The 21,793-nt window shown below is 46.0% G+C and overlaps 1 long non-coding RNA gene and 5 other non-coding genes across 6 annotated transcripts; 3 read left to right on the plus strand and 3 right to left on the minus strand.

Moving 5' to 3' along the window:
* The first annotated feature begins 1,903 nt into the window (after positions 1 to 1,903).
* TRNAQ-CUG lies at positions 1,904 to 1,975 on the plus strand. Its single transcript has one exon. It is a non-coding gene; the product is annotated as a tRNA-Gln (tRNA).
* Positions 1,976 to 4,686: 2,711 nt separating this feature from the next.
* LOC117802198 lies at positions 4,687 to 20,773 on the minus strand. Its single transcript, XR_004625254.1, has 3 exons — positions 20,552 to 20,773; positions 14,092 to 15,370; positions 4,687 to 4,794 (listed from the first exon to the last, which is right to left on the minus strand). It is a non-coding gene; the product is annotated as an uncharacterized LOC117802198 (long non-coding RNA).
* TRNAM-CAU lies at positions 7,413 to 7,484 on the minus strand. Its single transcript has one exon. It is a non-coding gene; the product is annotated as a tRNA-Met (tRNA).
* TRNAV-CAC lies at positions 14,256 to 14,328 on the plus strand. Its single transcript has one exon. It is a non-coding gene; the product is annotated as a tRNA-Val (tRNA).
* Positions 15,708 to 15,781, minus strand: TRNAT-AGU. The gene has a single exon. It is a non-coding gene; the product is annotated as a tRNA-Thr (tRNA).
* TRNAL-UAA lies at positions 20,266 to 20,348 on the plus strand. Its single transcript has one exon. It is a non-coding gene; the product is annotated as a tRNA-Leu (tRNA).
* Positions 20,774 to 21,793: the final 1,020 nt, after the last annotated feature.

The following is a 21,793-nucleotide window of genomic DNA, read 5'->3' on the forward strand; positions in this document are numbered from 1 at the left end:
GTGATTAAGTTGAAGCTTTTTGAGTGCTGCCCAGGAAACAAGGTTTTGGGCTGAAGGTGTCTCTATTTCCTCTCTGAGGGCTCAGGAAGGAGACACTGGCTTCTGAACTGTGCACGTACTGGGCTCCTACTCGTGCGGCCCTTGGCTTCCATCGCAGCCCACTGAGGGGGAGGAGACGGCAGGTGGCCCAGGAGCAGCACAGCTATGCTGTCTGCTAAACCGAGAGCCGCTGCTGCTCAAGTCAGGGGCACCTTCTGAACCCCGCAGGGTCAAGGCCATTGGACCTGTTTTTCCCTTTGGCCTAGGAAAAATGTGATCAAACGAGTGTTCATCTGCCTAGTTTTGTCAAGGAATGAGAAGATTTCTCAGTGCAGGTTTAAAAGTATTTCCTTTGTGAGGACCTTTTCCTTATCTCTGCGGGTTCTGAGGGTGGGGACTCACCTGTGGAGGACTTTTGCCGTCTCTCCTGAGGATCTCCTACCACCTCCGTGCAAACAACGAACCGACCTCGACCATCCTCCACCTGCTCTAGCTTGAGGAAATTTCCCAGCCCAGCTTTCCAGAAAAGACCCAGTTGTCCCGTAAGAGCCACACTGCAGAACTCGCTTTGCAAGGGAATCCCGCAAGAAGCCCGGTGTTCACTGGGAGAGTTGCGTGTTGTGGGGTTGGGGTGCCCCTGTTTGGGGTGCTGGGGGCTCTTTGGTTTCGCTTCGCTTTGCTGAGCGTTACCGCCCCTCCACCAGAGGGCGCGCTGCCCTCGAAGCGCGGCTCCTCGAAGCCCTGCAACCCGGCGGGGCAGCCCCCACCCCGCGCACGCCGGAAACGGCCTTTCCACCCGGCGGTCCCGCAGCCGCGGCCCCGAGTCCCGGGAGGCGCCTGGAGAACCCGCACAGCTGAGGAATGGCCGCGGCCCTCGCTCCTCCGCCGAGCGCCGTCGCGCCCCGAGCGGGCGGCTGGCCCCCGCGTAGCCCCCTCAGGAGCCAGGTCAGGACGCCGCTCCGCTTTCTACCGGACGTGTGTCCCCCCCCCCCACACACACACACACAAGCGCGCGCATTCTCCGAGGCCGCGTGGGTCAGAGGGCGCCGACGCGGGTGCGGGCAACGCGCGCGGCAGGTGGCGCAGAGCCTTCGCGTGAGTTCGGGGGACCTCCCCTGCGCCGCTTTCCGTCCGGGAGGAGGACGCGAGGGCGCGGGGCTGGTGCGGGAGCGCTCCTGAGGGCCCCCACCCCGACCCGAGGTGCCCCAGGGCCGCGGGGACCCTCCTCCAGCCTCGTCCCCGGCCCCCCTCACAGGTGCCCCAGCGACCCTCCTGGTCCCCAGCCCCCCTCACGGGTGCCCCAGCGACCCTCCTGGTCCCCAGCGCCGCCTACAGGTGCGGGAGGAGGGTCGCTGTGCCAGGGGCTTTGGTGAGACCCGCAGGGCGTCCGCAGGCTCCGGCTTCCTCCTCAGTTAGGACGGTTGTTAGCGGAGGGAACAGAATCGAGAAAGCAGAGTGGGGCCCTCAGGTGTCTCCCCAGTAAAGTAGCGACAGTAGTCCCACCTCAGGGTGCCCTGAGCCTGAGGGCGGATAACACTACGAAACACCTGTCACAGAGCCCGCGCCTCCGGGAGGGCTCGGGCTCCGTCACGGCCTCACCTGCTTCAGCGGAGAAGCGGGGGCCCGGCACCCAGTTCCCGAACCGCGGGGAGGAAATTCTGGGGTGAGGGGAGGATTCCTGGCGTCTGACGTCAGCGTTGCTCAGTAAGACTCTGGTGTCGAAGGTGTGCAACAGGTAACCGTCCCATCATCCCAGAGGAGGAAAAGCGTAGCGCGCTGGTATGGACCTTTTAGGCAGGAAGGTCAGGGCACCTGGGAGAGGAAGAACTGTCATCTAAGAGTTAGAAAGCGCTGCCAGCAGGTGGGCCCCATGGTGTAATGGTCAGCACTCTGGACTCTGAATCCAGCGATCCGAGTTCAAATCTCGGTGGGACCTCAGGGTGAATCTTTTAATTCCATTCCTAGCTCCTTTCTGTAAACTACTGATCATTTTACTACCTTTACCAAAACCTTTCCATTCCAGCCCTAGAAATTGTCATCCACAGACACCTGACCTAAATGGCGGGGGGAAGGGGGCCGGGGGCGGAATCCCATCCCTTTCATTAAGTTCCAATACAGTTTTCTTTTTCATATACTGTATACTTATGACAAATTATATATTTACTTTTTATTGATTGCATACTGTTAAATTGAAAGACAACTCAAACTGGAAGAAAAACACTTAAAATAGAAAGACTTAGAAACACTTGAAATAACTAAAAATCATATCTCAATTTTTATGTTTTTCTGTTTTAGACTAGTATGATAGGGTAATTAATCACAGCCTTTAAGCATAAAAATGCAATATCTTGGGATATAATTCTGTGACACTTATAGAATAGAAATACTTTTAAAAGAGAAAGAATTCATGAATTTTTTAAAACATTTTTTAAACTGCCATATTTTTTTAAAATTGAGGTTTAATTAATATATAACACTAGTTTTGGGTGTACCATATAATGATTTGATATTTATATATATTGTGAAGTGATCACTGCAATAAATCTAATTAACGTCCAATACTGTACATAGTTACATTTTTTTTTTTTTTTTTTTACTTGAGAACTTTTCAGATCTCCTCTCTTAGCAACTTTCAAATACGCAATACAGTGTTATCTGTGACAGTCACCGTGATGTGCATTACCTCCCAGGACTGATTTCTCTTGTAACGGGAAGTTTGTACCTATTGACCCTGTTCCTCCGTTTTGCCACCTTCTGCCTCTGTAGCCACCAGTTGGTTCTCTGTATCTATTAGTTTTTTGTTTGTTTTTGTTTTAGATTCCCCATACAAATGAGGTCATATGGTATTGGTGTCTCTCTGTCCTACTTATTTCACCAAGTATGTTTTTAGAGAATGCTAGTGCATATCAAATTGTTAGAGCTTTTAGTTTCCAATGGCCAAAATCCAATCATTGATTGGACTCTTTCTTCATGTCCACATTTTACCATATACTAGCAGATACATTCTTCAGAGTGACTTAAATTTATGAGGAAACCTTTTAGAAGACCGCTGGAAAGCAATATGTGAGAACACAAAAATGCTGTGGAAATTCATAAAGACTCCAAGGAATTAAAATTGCTTGAAGACACTGTTCTTGGTTAAAACAATGAAGTGATGGGCCAAAGCAGCCCCCTCCATCACCTCCATCAGACTGATTCATTTCTAATTTTCAGGCGGATTTTTTCCTTTTGTTTGTGTACGTTTGATTTAAGGTGGTTTGATTTAGGACGGTTTATTATGATTTTGTAAGCTTTCATTGAAGAGTATTTATATTAAGCCTCGTTGCTCAAACATGCAACAGTTTCCAGTAAGTTTTCTCTGAGTTCTCTTATTAATTGCAACTATGCGTTTGGTTAGCTCATATTTTGTATTGAAATCATGAATCTATCTGGAATTGGATTTTTTACGTGGTTGAGAGGTAAACGTCCACCTTTGTTTTCCGCCATAGGCAAGTTAGTTGCGCCATCAGAATTTATTTTAAAGTCACCTTTACCTGCTGACTTGAAATACTAACTTTGCCATATGTTAACTGCCATCTATCCTTGTATCCATTTTTTAATTTATCTATTTCCCCCATGTATACTTCTGACAATGCTAAAATTTTCTGATTAGATTCTCTTTTAATGCATTTTAATTCCCTTGCAGCATTCTTCCCCTTAGAGTATTTGAAATTTTCGGGTACAGGGGAATAAGAAGATAAAAGGGGGAGGCTGGCGATTCTGATAATGTTTCATTTTGTGATTTCCAGCTTCTGGTAAAGAACTGAGGACAAGTAAGGCTGCTGGCGAGCATACGTATGAACTAGTTAGTCTGGAGGAGAGACTGGGGGGCTGGATTCCAGTGCTTTCAATCTCTGTTTAGCTTCCTGGGTGAACCTGGCAGGCTTTGAAGGATCCATAGGTCATAAAAGGGCTTCAGCATTTGTTTGATATTTGGAATATGATACAGCTCATAGTCTGCACAAATCAAGCCAAGGGCTCCATCTCTGAGGGACATCTTTTGATTTTCGTGATCCACACCTCAAGGGCCGTCTGTGACCCTCCTATGTCTCTCTCTTCCATGATTTCCTATTCCTTCTCTATTTCTACCACGAGCCTCGATTTTTTTCCTTATTCTCTTCCCTGCCTACCCGTGAAGTAAGCCGAAGTATTGTGTCTGTGTGCTTTCTGAGCTGCAGGGAAGAACTGCTTTTCAGGCTTGAAACTGTCCCAAGCACGGTAACAGCACCACGTTTCTCTGCAGCAGTCCCCACTAGAGACTTGTGGACTGGGTGGCAGTTTCAAATCCTGGAATCGCCCTGAGGTTTTTATAATATGCATGAATCAAAGCAGGTGCTCTGTGTGGGAAAACTGAGAAGCTTCCTTCTAAGCCAGGTACATCTGACCTCAGGAATGACACGGCTGGAGAATGGTGAGCACCTTCAGTGTGAATCCTCGCTTCCGGTGGCTGAGCTCCGGGAATGTTCCATCCACTTCCACAGTGACTCCTTCAAAGTATGGGGCCTCTGCGGCTCGCAGCTGAGTGTATGTCACGAAGTCAGGAAGGATGAGTGTGGTTCCTTCTCTTTAAGCCAACGGCTGAGAGTAGCATGGACTGGAAGCTCATTCTCCCGATGAATGCAGTCGTTACCATGCAGACAGTGCTCCAGGTCTCCCCTTTCTGTGCCTTCTCAGAGCCTTCTACTTTGGGTCGGTGAAGAAAGACCTCGAAGACATCTGGGAACAGACAGAGCAGATTTGGGACCAAAGGTGAAAGTGAGCCATGGGGTTCTGGGGAGGGTCAAGTCAGGGTAAATGCCAGGTCCTGCTCCGGGCATGAGTTTATGAACTCCCATGCTGACCCAGGCCAGTGCTGGGCAGTGGGGACTCTGCGGAGAACAAGGCCTCGGGACTGGTCCCCACGTGGGAAGCTTGCAGGCAGGGAACGAATGCAAAGGAGTGACAGCAGAGTGGGGAGCTAAAGAGTCCGGTGGGCCAAAATGAAGATGAGCACCCTGAGAAGGAAAGAATTTGACCATCGCTGGCACTTGGAAGACCCACGTGCAGTGGCACGTTGGTTGGGGCAGCATCACCCAAGTGTAAAGGCGTCTCAGAGAATTCTCTCCTTGTTTACCAGTCTGCGCTCCATATTCTATTTTAAGCAAGAGTCCTCCCTTTTCTCCATTAATTAAATATCACTCATCAATGTGAATTCATGGAATTTCCCCCCCTCCAATGGTTTATGCTTCATTATTGCCCTTAACTATACTGGAGTTGAAATTTACCCATAGTTAGCCAGGGGGAACCCCTTCAAGCTGGCTTCTGTGTCCTTGGAACATACCACCGTCATGTGTGTAAGCTTTCTTGTACTTTCTTACTTTCTGGCATGACCAACCATTGCAGACTTGACTCCCATCTACCCTGCCCCCCACCCCCTGAAGTCAGGTGTTTCCCAGAGATGCCTGGGTATCTTTCAGTAGGGAAAAGGATTAGAGACCAGCATTTGGGAGGTCAGTGTACTAATTGCTTCTATGATGTCTGCTTCTTAGTCCTTTTAATGGAAAGATCTAGGAAATGCATGTGGATTCCTGTGCACATATATATACATATATTCCTATATTCTTACATGCATATATGTGCAGATACACATATGTACATATTTTAGGAATCATGAGCTCACACCGATACCTCCAACTCCAATCTGTCTCTGCAGTATTCTTTCTTGCATTCCCTCATTCCCTATTTGTATATGTCCCTCCTTCCACACTGCGACCCCTGGCTCCAGCCCGTGGAGCGCTGACTCACGTGCTTCTTGTGTACCTACCGTAGTTTCAGAGTGCCTGTGGCCTTCCACTACCAAAAACCCTCTACTAAAGAGAGTTGAAGAGTTGTTTGCAGTTCCCCCCGACCTCCCACCCCCTGGCTAAGAGTAAAGGTGTGCCCTCGGGAAGCATGCTCACAAATTATGTTCTTTTCCCTTCCATATCTTTATGATGATGGAATAGAATTCAGTTCATTTGCTTTCAGCTTTGTTTTTCTTTCCTTCACTTCCCATCCTTGCTGGTTTAATACTAATTTTTGAAAACGTAGAGCATTCACATGCTGTCAAGGGGTAAAGGTTTGCCAAGAAGTGTACTCAGAGAAACTCTCCCCACACTCAATCTCCCCCACTACCCTCTAAGAAAAACAGCTTCACTGGTTATCTGTGAACAATACTGTATGTGTAGGTTTTCCTAACTCCCCTTCTTTCTTAAAAAAGGGTAGCATAGTGTAATGTTCATCGGTACTTTTTCCCTCCCACTTAACAATATCTCCTGGAAATCAGTCTATGTCATTTTTGTAGCTGCATAGTGCTTCTCTTTGAGTCCATATGTCACTGTTTCTTCAACCAATCTCCTCTGCCTGGACATTGAAAGTTAGTTAAAATGCTTTTAAGGGGTAAGCAAGCAAAACAAATTGAAGATGGTTGGTCTTGCCAAACAGGAATCTTCACCCCTAAACTGAGGAACAAAACGGGTCTACTGCGTACACATTTGTATTAATATTTTTGTTTTTGATATCTTGCTCTGTGAATTCCCATTGTTTAGTAGAGTTTATATTTTCCTGCCACACTCTAGGCACTCATTAAAAGTATTTCAATTAGTAATTTTCTCTCAGTTTCTTCTGCAAATATATCAGAAAGACTACTATTTTTCTTCCTTGTTTGTCCATGGCATTTGATGCACAAGATGTTTCAGCTTCATGTATTCCAATGTTTTCTACCATTTCACATTTAACTTCTTTGCTTCTTGTTTTTCTCATAACATTCCCAAGAATCCAGTGTCTGTGGGTATGGACAAGGAGAGGCTATAAAAGACATCTTCCCAGGGACTGCACATAAATTGCTTTAGAGAAGAATTTGCAGCCCATTGCCATCAACTTGAAATGGATGTAATAAAATCATGCATAGACAGAGACAAAAGAATGAAAGAAGCAGAAAACTCCCCCACCCCCAAGTAAAAAAAGGCAATATAGATTTACGGTAACCAACGGTCTTGGGCAGAAGTAATGTTTTTCCTTTAAGTGTAAGAAAATGTGCACGGAAATGTAAAGTCAGGTCCCACCTGAAAGTAGATTCTGTTCCCTGGAAGGTGGGTTTACCTGTTGGGAGCAAAATTCTCTCTTCTAGAGCTAAGATCTGCCTCTACTTTGAAATGAGCAAGAAAGGAATTATGCAATCATTTGGAGAGAAGGGAGGAAAATACCGCATTTCTAGAAATCCGATGTAATGTCAGAGGTGAATTTTAGTAAGTAAGGGGCATGCACTTACTTTCTAAGGCCCTCTCCCTCCAGGCACGAGGGATCAAAAGAAAAGTTAGCAGAGGATGGTTTCGATCCATCGACCTCTGGGTTATGGGCCCAGCACGCTTCCGCTGCGCCACTCTGCTCTGTAGTGAGGGAGCTTGCTCTTTTTATTTATCATGGAAACGATCAGCCCCCTTACCAGCCTGTTTTACACTCCCTTGTTTCTCCCTCTCCTGCCCCCCGGCTCCCGCCTGGCCTCTGCAGGACCACCTCCTCCAGGAAGCCAGCTTCGCCTCGGGGAGCTGCTCTGGGCCCAGCCCACGGGGGTAGGCGCGCAGAAGCCCGGCTTCCCCCGGGGCTTTTGCGGTTTCTGCCTCTGCCTTGGGCTTAGAGTCAAGGCTGAGCCCGCGGCTGGCGCCCTCCAGCCCCTGGCACTCGTGGCCCCTGCACAGCCTTCCTCTGCCCAGTCTCCAGCTCCTGCACCTGCTTTTTCAGGTGACTTCACGGAGGACTTGTGGACCAGCCCCAGGACACATAGGGTGTCCGTTACTGTTACTCCAGTAGGGGAGGGAAAATCATGTTCTCTCTACCCTTGGAAGCCCTTGGCTGGGAACTCTGTAACAAGAGAGCAGCAAAAGAAAAGCACACGTTTATTAACATGTGTACCCCCTGCGTGCCTGGGAGAGACACAGGGGGAAAGGAGCTCCTCCCAGAGGTGGCCTGGAAGGACTCCAGTACCACCATCTGCTAAGGACAAAAGAGAGAAACGTGTGAGAGAGGCCAGTACGGGGAGGTGACCAGGACAAGCACAGGACGCAAGGGGAGGTGTGTCACACAGATTCGAATTTGTGCCTTCTCCATCAGAAGGGTCTAGAGCTTTCCTGGGGATTAACTTTTGTCTTGCCCCGTGGAGAGGGGAGGATGGGCCCCTTTGTAAACTTCTGTCCCGTGTTGAGGCCCATGGGGGTAGGAGGGAGGGCAGAGAGATTTTTTTGCATCTGGTTCTTCTCTGGTGCCTTTAGCTCAAAATAATCCTCATGCCAAAGTGGCAGATTTGGGGGTGGCCTAATTCTGCCACCCTTCGCTCCAGCCATTCTTTTCGAGTTTTTTCCTTCTTGAAGAAACAGGCTGACAGCCTGAGGTTAGGAAGACATTGCAGAACAGGAGAAAGATGAAGGATTCCCGTACACAAGATGGATCCCCAGCAAAACAGATCCAGGCCCCCCTCGGAGGTGACCTGTGACCACCAGACTTGGGGGCCTGGCACTTACTGTCTAGGGGCGAGACTCAGCAGCTTACCTTGTTCCCCAGCCTCTGCTCCCCGAGGCCCACATGGTCCCTACAGCTCTCCCTGGGACCTGGATACCATCTCCTTCCTGTGCTCCTTCTGCGGTGTTCTTCCATAGTCCCTGCGACTTCATCATCTGCCTTCTCTGTGAAGTACTTCTTTTTCACCTTTCTTGCAAGGCCCATCTATGACAATGTATTCCTTCTACTCTGGCTCCTCTGACCAAGTCTCTTTTTTCTGCACTTTGAAGGTTAGCTTCACTGTAACAGAATTCCACACTGGTAGTTGTTTCTCTCAACCCTTCAAATACTTTACTCCACTCTTCATGCTTGCGTGGTTCCTGAGAAGTCAGCCCTAACTCTCATCCTTGCTCCCATCCAGACAAGGTGTTCCGCCTTCTTCATCGAACCCACATAAAAGCCCTAGGCTTTAGCCCTGTGCTCCAGTCTTCCTCCCTTAGGAAGCTCCACGCCCTGTAAAACGTACACAAATGTGTGTGCATTCCTCCTGTTCATCTGTCTCTGTGGGTCTAATCTCCAGGCCCAACCAGGGACCCTAAGAGGGGAAAGAAAAACATTCTCTCCCCTGAAAGCTTGGTACATTAATCATAGCCCTTGGTACAACAATCATAGTTGTTTCACATTCCTGGTCTGATGACTCCAAAAATTTCCCCTACGGATCTAATTCTCAGGCTTTCTCTGTCTCTAAATATTGTGTTTTTGTCTTTTAGCCTGACTTGTCATTTTTTTGAAAGCCAAACACGAGCGCTGGTGAAAGGAACTGAGGTCAGAAGGCGTGCAGTGTGGGCTGTTAGGCTTACCTGGCTAGAAGGGATGCCGTGTTCAGTTTGCTAAAGTCTCTCTGCTGCCCTGTCTTGTCCTCACCTGTGCGGTTTGGCTTTTCCTAGAGACGTCTTAAGTAAGGTCTGCGAGGTGCAGTTCTTTCCGTAGTCATTCAAGGAGTGAGGGGACGGAGGGGAAGCGCTCTGTGCCTAGGGCTCAGTGGGTCAGTGAACCTGAGCCTCCTGCTGTGACCTTTGGGACAGTCACAAGCGCTGCTCAGTTTTTGCTGCCTGCCCCTCTTGGGGTGAGTACAGAAGGCTAGAGGGGGCTGGGAGCTGGGTGTCCACCCCCTGCCAGGTCTGTTAGGCTCTGGTGGACAGTTTCCCCTGCGCAAAGGCCTTGTAAGGGAGAACTGAAGGCTTTCAGGCTATTTTTAAATGGTCACTGTTGCCCTCCCCCGGGGCAAGCGTGAGGAGATTTTGTTCTCCAGTCTTCACTGGGAGAACCTGGTAGGACTCCCAGAGGTAAACTCACAAACGTGTGGGGACCTCCCTAAGACAGGGCCACCACCAGTTTTTGACTTCATGCTTGTCCACAGGGAGCCTCCAGCAACTCGTTGTTGAAGTGACCGTGGTATTGGCTCCAGAGAGCCCTGGTGCTCGGCAGCCGCCTGTCTCTCAATTTGGGACGCAGCGGTTTGCCCTGTTGACCTCAGTTCTTTGATGGATCTAAGAAAAGTTGTTAGTTTTCAGTTTGTTTAGCTTTTTTCTCATTATGAGGACAGGAGTGACAGCTTCTAAACAGTTTATATGCAGAATGGGAAACAAGAAGTCATCCAATTGGCCTTAAAATACTTCTGTTTTATCAAAGATACATGCGTGGCTAGGGTGGTTCTCGGCCATTCTTACCTCCAAATTAATGACCCTTGGCAACACTATGGAATGAATTAACTAAATGAAAGAATTACCATGAGACCCTCAGTGGTTTCTGAGCAATATGCATCTGCCCGTCTATATTGTTTAGTAATAAAAATTTAATTTATGATTTCTGGATTCAGTAAGTTCTCCGGAGAAAGGGCATGGGGGGTGAGGGGTGTTGATGGTCGAGACTGGTCAAGTAATTAGATTGTGCCTACGAGACCAGCTCACTGTAAGACTCCTTCACCAGGAGCAGACTTTGAGCCTCCTGGGAATGATGCAGGCAGGATGGGTCTGAGGACCCAGACACAGGTCCCACAGGACCAGCCAAGAGGGTCCTTGGCTTCATGCAGGATAGAAATCAAGCATGAGCCACAGAAAGTGAAAACACAACTGAAGACACAGGGCGAGCATCAGAGCCATACTCAGGGCAGAGACACTGCAATTATGAGACCCAGAATTTAAAACAACTATGGTAAATATGCTAAGAGTGCTCATGGGTAAAGTAGACAACATGCAAGAACATGGGCAATATAAGCAGAGAGAGGGAAATTCTATGAAAGGACCAAAAGCACTGTAACAGAAATGAAGAACATCTCTGATGGGCTTATTAGCACACTGGGCATGGCTGAGCGAAGAATCTCTGAGCATGAGAATATCTTAGTAGAAACATCTAAAACTGAAAAGCAAAGAAAAAAAAAAAAAGACCAAAGAAAAGAGAACAGAATATCCGAGAACAACAATAAGTTGGAAAGGCATTACATAGGCATAATGGAAAAGAAAAGATATTTGAACAGAAAAGAACAGAAAAAATATTTGAAACAATAATGACTGAAAAATTTCCCAGATTAATGTCAGACACCAAATTACAGATCCAGGAAGCCCAGAGAGCACCAGCCAGAATAAATACCAAAAAGATTATACCCAGATGTATCACTTTCAAACTACAGAAAAACAAAGATAAAGAAAAAAATCCCTGAGAGCTGCTAGAGCAAAAAAAATTACCTACAGAGAAACAAAGATAAAGCTTCTCAGATACCATGCAAGCAAGAAAAGTGAAGTGAAATATTTAGTGTTGAGAGAAAAACCCACCAATCTAGACATCTGCTTCCTATGAAATTATCCCTAAAAAGTGAAGAAGAAAGAAAGATTTTCCCAGACACAATATTGAGAGAATTTGCTGCCAGTGGATCTGTCTTGCAAGAAATGTTAAAAGAAGTTCTTTAGAAGAAGGAAATGATAAAAGATCAGAAACTTGGATCTATGTGAGAAAGACCATCAGAGAAGGAATAAGTGAAGGCAAAATAAAAATTTTTGTATTTCTTATTCTAAATTGATCTGACTGATAACAGGTGGTTCAGAATAATAATCCCAACAACATATTTGATTATGTATGTATATGTGTGTATGTATACATAAATTTGCTTATGTATCAGTAAAACAAATGGCAACAATGATACAGGGAACAGGCGGAAGGAATTGGGATCATTTTGCTATTATAAGGTACTCACACTGTCTGTGAAGTGACACAGTGTTATTCGAAAGTGGGCTTGGGTTAGTTCTAAATATATATTGCAAACTCTAGGGCCACCACTAAAAAAAGCAAAAAAAAAAAAAAAAGTACAGCTGATATGCTAAGAAAGGAGAGAAAGTGAAATAATATAAAATGCTCAGTTAAAGCCACAAAAGACAGAAAAAGAGTAGACAAAGACAAAAACAGGAACGAAAAGCGAAGGCAACAAATAGAAAATTGTAACAACTATGGAAAATATTAACCCAATTCTATCAGAAATCAGTTTAAATGTCAATGGTCTAATGCACCAATTAAAAGACAGAGATTGTCAGAAGGGACTAGGAAATAAGACTAAAGTATATGTTGTCTACAAAAAATCCACTTTAAACATAAAGACTCATAGACTGAAGGTCAATGAATGGAGAAAGGCCTACCATGCTAACACTAGTAAAAAGAAAGCAGAAGTAACTATATTAATTTCAGACAGAGCAGACTTCAGAACAAGGAAAATTATCAGGGATAGAAAAGAACATTACAGAATGATAAGGGGTTCAATTTTCCCTTGATGAAATCAACATCTCCAGACAGCTTATCCAACAACAGCAGAACACACATTCTTAAACTCACATGGAGCATTCACCAAGATAGACCACTTTCTGGGCCATAAGACACACCTTAACACATTTAAAAGAATTGAAATCATACATGTCTGCTCTCAGACCACAATGGAATTAAAGTAGCAATCAATAACAGAGAGATGGCAGGAAAATCCCCAAATACCTGGAGACTAAACTACACACTTCTAAATAACACATGGATCAAAGAAAAATTCTCAGAAGAAATTTTAAAATATTTCAAATTAAAGGACAATAAAACTATAACTTACCAAATTTTTTTGGATACAGTGGAAGAAATGCTTATAGGGAAATTTCTAGCATTGAATGCATATATTTGAAAAGAAAGATCTGAAACGAATCATCTAAGCTTCCATCCTAGGGAAGTAGAAAAAGAAAACCTAATTATCCAAAATAAGCAGAAAAAGAAAAGAGCAGAAATTAGAAACAGGAAATCAATGAAACCAAAAGCTGATTCCTAGAAAAGATCAATAAAATCAATGAAATCAATCAGCCTCTCACCAGGCTAACTAAGAAAAAAGGGAAAGGGCACAAATTAGTGATATCAGAATTGAAAGAGGGGACATCACTACATATCCTACTCATTTTAAAAGGATAATAAAGGACTATCACAAACAACCTTTATGCCTACAGTTTGGATAACCTAGATGAAATGGACCAATTGAAATTGTGAAGACAAGATTTGCCAAAACTCACACAAGAAGGAAGAAATAATCTGAATAAGCCTATATGTATTTTAAAAATTGAATCAATAATTAATAACATTCCAAAACAGAAATTTCAGGCCCAGATAAGCTCATGGTGAATTCTGCCAAACATTATACCAATTCTCTATGATTTCTTTCAAAAGACAGCAGAGGGAGTATTTCAAAAATTCTGTGAGGCCAGCTTTACCCTAATACCAGGATCAAAGACATTACAGGAAAAGACGACCACAGACCATCATCTCTTATGAACCCAGATGCAAAAATCCTCAGCAAAATAATAGCAAATTTATTCCAACGGCATATGAAAAGATATCCCACGACAGAGTGGGATTTCCTCCAGGTGTGCAAGGCTGGTTCAACATTCAAAACCACTTAACGGAATCCATCACAACGGCAGGCTAAGCGAGAAAAAGTACATGATCAGATCAAAAGAGGTAGAAAAAGCATTCAACAAAATCCAACTTCCTCCCATAAGAACTCAGTAAATGTACCTTGTACTCAGTTTTGCTGTGAACCTGAAACAGCTTTTTACAAACTCTATTAAAAAATAATAAATACATATGTTAGAAAAGAAAAATGGTTTCTGTTTGCGGAATTTTATAAAAGGAAGTGAAGTCCTGCATTTCAAGCGAGGCGGGGAGTAGACGGAGAGCCCTGCCCGGGAGGGAGCTGCGCGGAGACAAGAGCAGCCACCAGGCGTCGGAGCGAGCAGGCAGAGCCCTCAGGGTTTGGCAATCATTCCCATGCTGGGTGAGCGGGTGGAGAGGCATTCCGAGGGGTGCGCGAGTACGGCGCAAGCTTGTCAGCGCCGAGATGTTCGAGATTATTCTGATGCTCGTCCTGGTTCTCGCAGAAGGCTCATAGACCTTAAATACTTAAAGCTACCTGGGAGTTGGGTATCTCCTCACCTCGGCGTGCTGCTTGATTTTTAGATCAGGTTTAAAATGCAGCTGCGGACAGTGACTCCGTAACGGACCTGAGCAGAGAGAAGACCCCAGGGTTTTGGGAACCAGCGCGGGGGAAGGCAGGAAGCGTAGGAGAGAGCTGCGAGTGCAGCCCTACGCACAGAGGGGTTTCCGTAGTGTAGTGGTTATCACGTTCGCCTCACACGCGAAAGGTCCCCGGTTCGAAACCGGGCGGAAACACGCTTGCTCTGTTGAGGGTAATTTTTCTTTCTCCTTCACAATTAGACCGCGCGTTTCATGGACACCTCTGACCCTTTCCGACCCAGCGTCCTATATCAAACCTAGCGATGGTATCCGGCGCACGGCTGCGCTGTGTGGAGCACAGCCCAAGTTAAGACAGTCACCGGGATGCGCCCGGACGGGGTGCCTGTGTACCCTGTCGCCAAGGCCAGGTGGCGTTTAATGGGACCTGGAACGAGGAGTTGTTTGAGAAAAGAACATGAGCCAGAAAAATATTGTTGGAGAGAAAACGCTTCAACCAAGTTTTTTTCACAGTTTTTGTTTGTGCAGTGTAACATTCCCACGTCAGTACCTTCAAGCTCTCCTCTAAAAGTACTTGATATCGCGGACCGTCACTTGGGATTCCAGTCCACTTTTAGATGTCCTTTCAAACCCAGTCTTCGCGCAAAAAATCGCACTCCCAGAGAGGGCTGGCTTCGTGCTCTCAACCCGCGCATTCGCACCAGGCCAGACTCTTGATTTAATGTTCTGCGATGGCTGGTTGGGAAATCAAAGTAACTTTTAAACAAAAAGTCCTGCGTTCTCATTTTGCACTGGGAACATAAGTAATGTAACAAGTTCTCCCAAAAGCTCACAAAAGGAGCAAAAGCTCCCAAAACACACAAAAGGAGCGATCATCCGAGTTCAGCGTTCTTTACAAGGAGGAGCAAGAAGCTAAGAACAAGGCCACCGTCTGCTCGACAAGGAAAGTGCACATTACTAAGGGTGAGGGCATGACTTGTAGAATATACTTTAAGACACGCCGTGGAATATCAAAAGAAAAAGATCCACTAGAGCATATAAAATTTGATTCTAGGGTTTGATGGATTTTTCCAGCCTTTTACTTTCATCTGAGTTCTTCAGGTCTCGCTGGCCTCCCACCTCTTGTTATAGCTTTCTTGTTTTCCACTGTGTTTTGTTTCGGTTCATGTCATCACTAATCATTCTTAACTCTTTCAAGATTCCATCCAGTTGTTCTACTTTCCAAACATTCAGTGATGTCCTAGAATGCAGGATCATGGGAGAAGGAGGAATCGTTATCATAGCACTCAATTTATACAATATGCACATTTTATCTCTTTTTTTCTTATCTTCTTTTTGAATTATATTCAAAGCAGAATGTGAAGGGAGACTGAGTGTTTCTTAGGAAATGTGGAGTGTAGTAGCTACAAGTTTAAAATTAGGGAACTCTAGCTCGAGTCTAGTTCATAGCATAGACGTTGCTAATTCATAGTGACAAATTCTCTAACTCTTGTACAAAGTGCCTCAGGCAGGTTGACTGGTCCTCTGAGGCTTCAATCAGCTATAAATCCAAGTTTTCATAAAAGCACAAAGGGAAAAGGCCCCGCTGGGATTTGAACCCAGGATCTCCTGTTTACTAGACAGGCGCTTTAACCAGCTAAGCCACGGAGCCTTATCATCTAGGCATTGTTGTCACGTATTATTTTTAAAATTCCACACCTTTATCTGTGTTCTTATTTCAGCAATTTCTTTAGGATTTAGCAAGAAAGTGAACCTGGACCCCAGTCAGAACCAAAGAAGAACGCTTCCTCTGTGGAAAGAGAACCCTATTGAGAATCCAGTCTTGCGTGGTTCTGAGACCCATCACATCCCTCAGGACCAGCAGTGAGCCTGCCTGTCCAACTCTATGGGTGAGTGATATTAGGATTTTATCCATACGTCCCCCTAACTTTTGACCTCCAGTGATTCTGTCTCTTCTACATGCCCAAATACACTCCACCCTCCCAGTCTGATTCCTTTGTAACATCAAGGTGAAGTCCAGGATGGCATCATCTAAATCAGGTGAAGGCTCAGACGAAGTTCCTCGGGTGGGAAGTACAATCCTTCGTAACTTGAACATCTGTGGGCCTAGCAGTCAAATCACCGGTCTTCCCGGACAGGCACCGGAGGCAGAGGATAAGCTCTATACACACTCCCGTTCAAAGAGAACGAAAACAGGGGACACATGGGTCCACAGCAATTCTAGAAGCCAGTGGGCATGTGATGCCACTTGATTGGGACTCAGTCGTGCTGTCTGGGAATTGTCCTTCTGGACTCTTGGCTTCACCCTCTGAATCACCCGTCCTGTTCATACGACATTTCTCTGACTTACTGAGTCGTCTTCTTAGCCTACTTCCTTCCCATCACAGTCTGGAAGGTTCAGGGTCCTCTTTTCATTTTGTGCTGTCCTCTAGCCCTTTTAGCTCAAGCCGTCAGTGTTCAGCCACCGTGCTCTTGACACACCTGTGATGTCACGAACGTTGCTGTAGCATAGTCCTAATTTAGACTTGGAGTCGGCAAACGATGACCCACAGGCCATACCTGGCCAGCTACCTGTTTTTATAAAGTTTTATTGGAACACAGCAATACTTACTCGTTTCATATTATCTGTGACTGCTTTCCTGCTACAACGGCAGATGTGAGTCATTTTGACAGACGCTGTATGGTCCACAAAGCCTAAAATATTTACTGTCTGGCCCATTGAAAAAAAAGTTTTCCAACCTCTGTATTAAACAAAAACGGCATTCTCGAACCCAATGAAAATAAGCCCTTGTTTCCCTTGGCTTCCTAGGAAGCTGCTGGCGGGCCACACCCCTGAGATTTGCGGTTTCGTGGATGGGATACGTAGGGCATGTCCTGAGGATCCTTAGAAGCTTGTTGTTCTGCCTAGAGCTTGCCTTAACTCACTTGGGAGTGCCAAAAAAGATTTCACAGTCACACGTTTGGCTTCTGACAGTGCGCTGCACTTGGTGTTTGCCTGAAAGGCCTTTCTTCATTTTAGCATCGGTTTTCATCTGGAGCGGCTTGGGAATAAGAAACAGCTTTTCTTTCAAACCCTTGTGAGCTCCGGCTCATTTGTATTTAACAGTCCTTCCCTGAGCTTCGATTTCTCATCTCACATTTTACTATAAACAGCAAGAAAGGCTAAGCAAGCCGTCACCATCTGGACCGGAAATCTCTTTAGCTAAATTAGCCAGCTCAGAGTTTGTTGTCTACATCCCATAATACTGCCGGCAATCGTGTTTGTAAATTCTCTGCTGCTCCATTAACAACCCCTTTTCTTCCAAGTTCAGGTAACGTTTTCTTTGGGGTCCGTGTGCCCCACCTGTGGCTGACCTATAAACCTTGTTAGGGAGGGTCCAAACCTAAGGTTCTGCCTTTGTACAGACTCCCCCTGACGCCCCGTAAGGTCCGAGGTCCCTTCAGGACAGCTGCTGGGAGCTAATTCCGGTACTTGATATGCAGCTTACTTTTATCCAAGGGCTTTTCCTCCAGCCTTGCAGAGTTTTAACCCCACTGACATGAACCAGTATTCCACGGAAGGGGCCACAAAGCCCGTCTGCCAACACTGGGCTCTCTCTCTTTCTGTGTCTCTCTGGGCAGCTTTCTCCCCTCTGGCATTGTGTTCCAAATATGCTAACTGCATTGGCCTCCCTGAAATGTGATCTTTGTGCCCCCAGTTTAGCGACCCTGCCTGGCTGAGAAATCCTCCCGGCCTAGAGGCCTAGAAACTGCCTCTTAGGCAACAAGCTAAAACCTTTAGAAGACTCATCGCTTCTGTTCCCCTTCCGTCAGGGACCAAGGTCCTGCACTGACAGCAAGTGTCAGAAAACAGTTATTCACATATTTATGTCTAGCATCCTGGTTGTATCCAGGGGAAGCGTCATTCCTACAGCGGCTGAAACAGAAGGTGTCGTCTGTTTGCAGAGCTCTTTTGCGATAGCGTTAGAATTTTAAGTTCCATCCGTCTTGCTCCATGGTCACATTCTCTGTTATTATAGAATAAATGTGCATACTATTCTAAAGGATGCATTTACACTGCCTAATAATGAAAACCAAAGTTTCTCCCAATTTCACAAGACCACACCCAATGCTGTGACTAACTAACTTCCATGTGTCTTCCCTCATGGGTAGGATTTGAGGGGCAGCAAGGGCGGGGGAAGATTCAAAAGCAGGAGCAGAATAGCTCCATGCTAGAATGGGAACATCCTTTACTAGAGTAAGAAGTTCTCCAGGACATCCTCGATTTCAGACCCCACCCGCAGGACTTGAGGGTTCTTTAATTCCTAGTCCTACAATAATGGATTTTACTCAGCTTTTTACTTTGCCAATCAAATGGCGGTAGAGTACTGTCTTGTTTTACTTTTTATTTTTTTGGCAATTAATGATTTGGGAAATTTTTTGCTGTATATTTGTTAGTCTTCGTGTATCTCTCTCTTAAATTGCTTGTCGTGTCCTTTGTCCATTTCCTTTTGATCTTGCTGCTTCTCATGGCTTCCTGCTATTATATCATCTATCTATCCATCTCGCCCCTGCCATTTGGAGACAATTTAAATATACTCCCCCTTGATCACATTTATCTATTTCTATTTCTAGTATGTCCTTTATTTTACATATTCTTCATTTTAATGGAAGCAAATACTAGAATTATATTTCCTTGTTCGTGCCTCACTGGCAGACAAGGATATTCTCCTTCCTGTGCCTCTGGTAGTTTTATTTTTACTTTCACATTTAAGAATTAAACTGAATAGCTGACTCTACTGTGTAGCCCATGTGAAGAACAACAGTAATAGAATATTTTGGAAACCTTTGTATCTATCTATACATGATGGATTCTATCTCTGATCTGTTTTTTTGTGGAACCCTGGCATCCTGTCCGACCCCATCCGCAGCCCAGTTCTCACCCCAGCACTGAGAGATCTGGGTTTCCTTCAGAGCTTGGGAGGCACAGGACTCTCTCAGGCAATGTCTCCTTTCTAGGAGTTGAACCTTGATCTGGCCAGAGACAGAACCCAGAGTGGGACAACCACAGCACGTGTGGGGGCCATGCTTTGTACGTGAATTTATCAGGCAAAGAGAAAGAGCTGGATGTGGACCCAGTCAGTCTGAACATTCAAAATGAAGGTTGGGCTTCTTCATCAACTGGGAAGAGTCATGTTCATACCCTCTGCTTGTCTTGTACCGCTGACATAACCCCCTCATCTTGGGGGGCCTTCCCTCAGCTGCCTGAGATGCCCTGTCACACACTAGGTGTTCCGTATTGTTACATAAGTTAATTATATTCCAGCCTGTGCTCTGGGATTTCATTTCAGCTCCATGTCCTCCAGAGACCCCAAATGTCCCCTCTGGGAGCTTTTTTCCTGGATTCTTAAGTTCCCCATAACCACTCCTAGCATCCTTGATTGAGTGTAGTCAGCAAACAGTTGATGTTAGTCAGCTGGGTGTGTTTGCTGGAAATCCGATTCTTGGGGTCCTCCCTATATCGGAGTTGGGGTGGGGGTGTCTTACTGTCTGTGCAGCCCACGCTGAGCTCAGTGCGCTCCTATGTGGACATACTGGGTGTCAGTGAAAGCGTCTTGTCATTAAAATCAAAGCCACGAATTCGAACTGTGTCCACTAGGGGTTTCCAAATTTCCCCCCAGGGCGAGCTCGTTTTCAACTCCTGTCCCTTGGGGCTCAGCCCTGCAGCCTCCCCCGCTGGGAGGGTTGAGAGGTGGGGAGGGTTGGACCAGAGCAGGAAACCACGGTCTCTTCCGGGAGGACTGGGGCGNTGTCCCTTGGGGCTCAGCCCTGCAGCCTCCCCCGCTGGGAGGGTTGAGAGGTGGGGAGGGTTGGACCAGAGCAGGAACCACGGTCTCTTCCGGGAGGACCCTTATGCGTGTTGCTTTTCGTATCAAATAAAAACAGCGATTTCTCTGAAACACCGGCGGTGATCTAGCGAGGGGAGCTGGGGGGAAGTGGGCGCTTTCTGAAAGCACAAAGAGCGTGCTGTTTTCTCCATCACAACCCTCCTCGTGCAATTCCACAGAAACAGAAATAATTCAGTATTTCTTTCATGCGCAGCACAAATACATTGGTTCCAATAAAAAAATAATTGCCAACGGTAAAAGCCCAGCCACCGGGATGGCCGAGTGGTTAAGGCGTTGGACTTAAGATCCAATGGGCGTGTGCCCGCGTGGGTTCGAACCCCACTCCCGGTAGAGCAAGTTTTCGTCTCTGTAACCCCTTCTGGGGGCGGGGGCGCTGGCCTTTGGCAATGCGCAGGGTCGGCTCCGGCGTCTGCTTTTCCACCCCTCCGCGAACACATTATCCTGCTGTCCAGTAAGGAGGGCGAGGCAGTGGTACCTGCGTGGACTATTTTATGCCCCGACCCCATCAAATTGCCAACGCAAGGAAAACTCACCCGAGGTGACGGTCTTCGTAAAGAGATGTTAATACTCCAGGCACTTCAGTTGCAAGGGGCATCGACCTTGGAGGCTTTGCCCTTGAGGCCCCAGGAAAGCAACGCTCGTTCTCTGCGGCCCCTGCGAAGCGAGAACCACCTACCGGGGATTCTCACAGTTTCCAAAGGTGGTGGTCAGAGCTCGGCCGGGGCTGTCCCGCCAGCTCGCTCCGGAAAGCAGAGTTGAACCCTCCCCAGCAGAACATGAGCGTTTAGAAATCTAAAAATGGTCCCTCAGTGGAGTTCGATTTTGCCTTTCTCGGGTTAGTGTTGTTGAACATTTTTAAAGCTTATAAGTCGCCTGTATTTCCTATTCTGTGTACTCGTTTTTCTATTAGTTGTTAGGTCTTTCTTTTATGATTTGTAGGAGCTCTTTAAATATGAATCAATTAAGCCCTATTCTGATATGTCCCCGATAATCCAGTTTGTTATTTGCCTTAGAACTTTGCAGTGATTTGCGTCTGCTGCCAAAGTGATGAGTCTTCTGGTTCAGCGTCAGACTTAGATGTGTCTTTCCCCACTAGGAGATCAAAAAGAGTGATAGAGGAATGCCATGCTTTCTTCTAGAATGTACACGATTTCTTTTTCGTGTTTAGATCTTTGCTTTATCCAATTTTTCCTGTGTTTTAATGTGTGAGATATAGATCTAACCCTACCTTATCTCCAGAGAACTGCCGGTAGTCCCAACACCATATTTTTTCATTTAAATTCAATTTAATTAACATATAGTGTATTATTAGTTTCAGAGGTAGAGATCAGTGGTTCATCAGTTGCATGTAACACCCAGTGCTCATCGCATCAAGTGCCCTCCTTAGCGCCCATCACCCTCTTACCCCATCCCCACCCCCTCCAGCAACCCTCAGTTTGTTTCCTATGATTATGAGTCTCTTACGGTTTGTCTCCCTCTCTGGTTTCATCTTATTTTATTTTTTCCCTCCCTTCCCCTATGATCCTCAGTTTTTTTCTCAGATTCCACATATCGGTGAGATCATATGATAATTGTCTTTCTCTGACTGACCTATTTCACTTAGCATAATACTCTCTAGTTCTATCCACATTGTTGCAAGCGGCAAGATTTCAATCCTTTGGTTCTGTACACCAAAGATATACCCAGCATAATGGAGAAAAGATGAAATACTTAAAATAAAACTTTATAAAGAATGTCTTGCTCTGACAGCATAGGTCTGACCCTCGGGGTTCCTT

Source organism: Ailuropoda melanoleuca, chromosome 5, assembly GCF_002007445.2.
Source record: "Ailuropoda melanoleuca isolate Jingjing chromosome 5, ASM200744v2, whole genome shotgun sequence".
Lineage (NCBI taxonomy): Eukaryota > Metazoa > Chordata > Mammalia > Carnivora > Ursidae > Ailuropoda > Ailuropoda melanoleuca.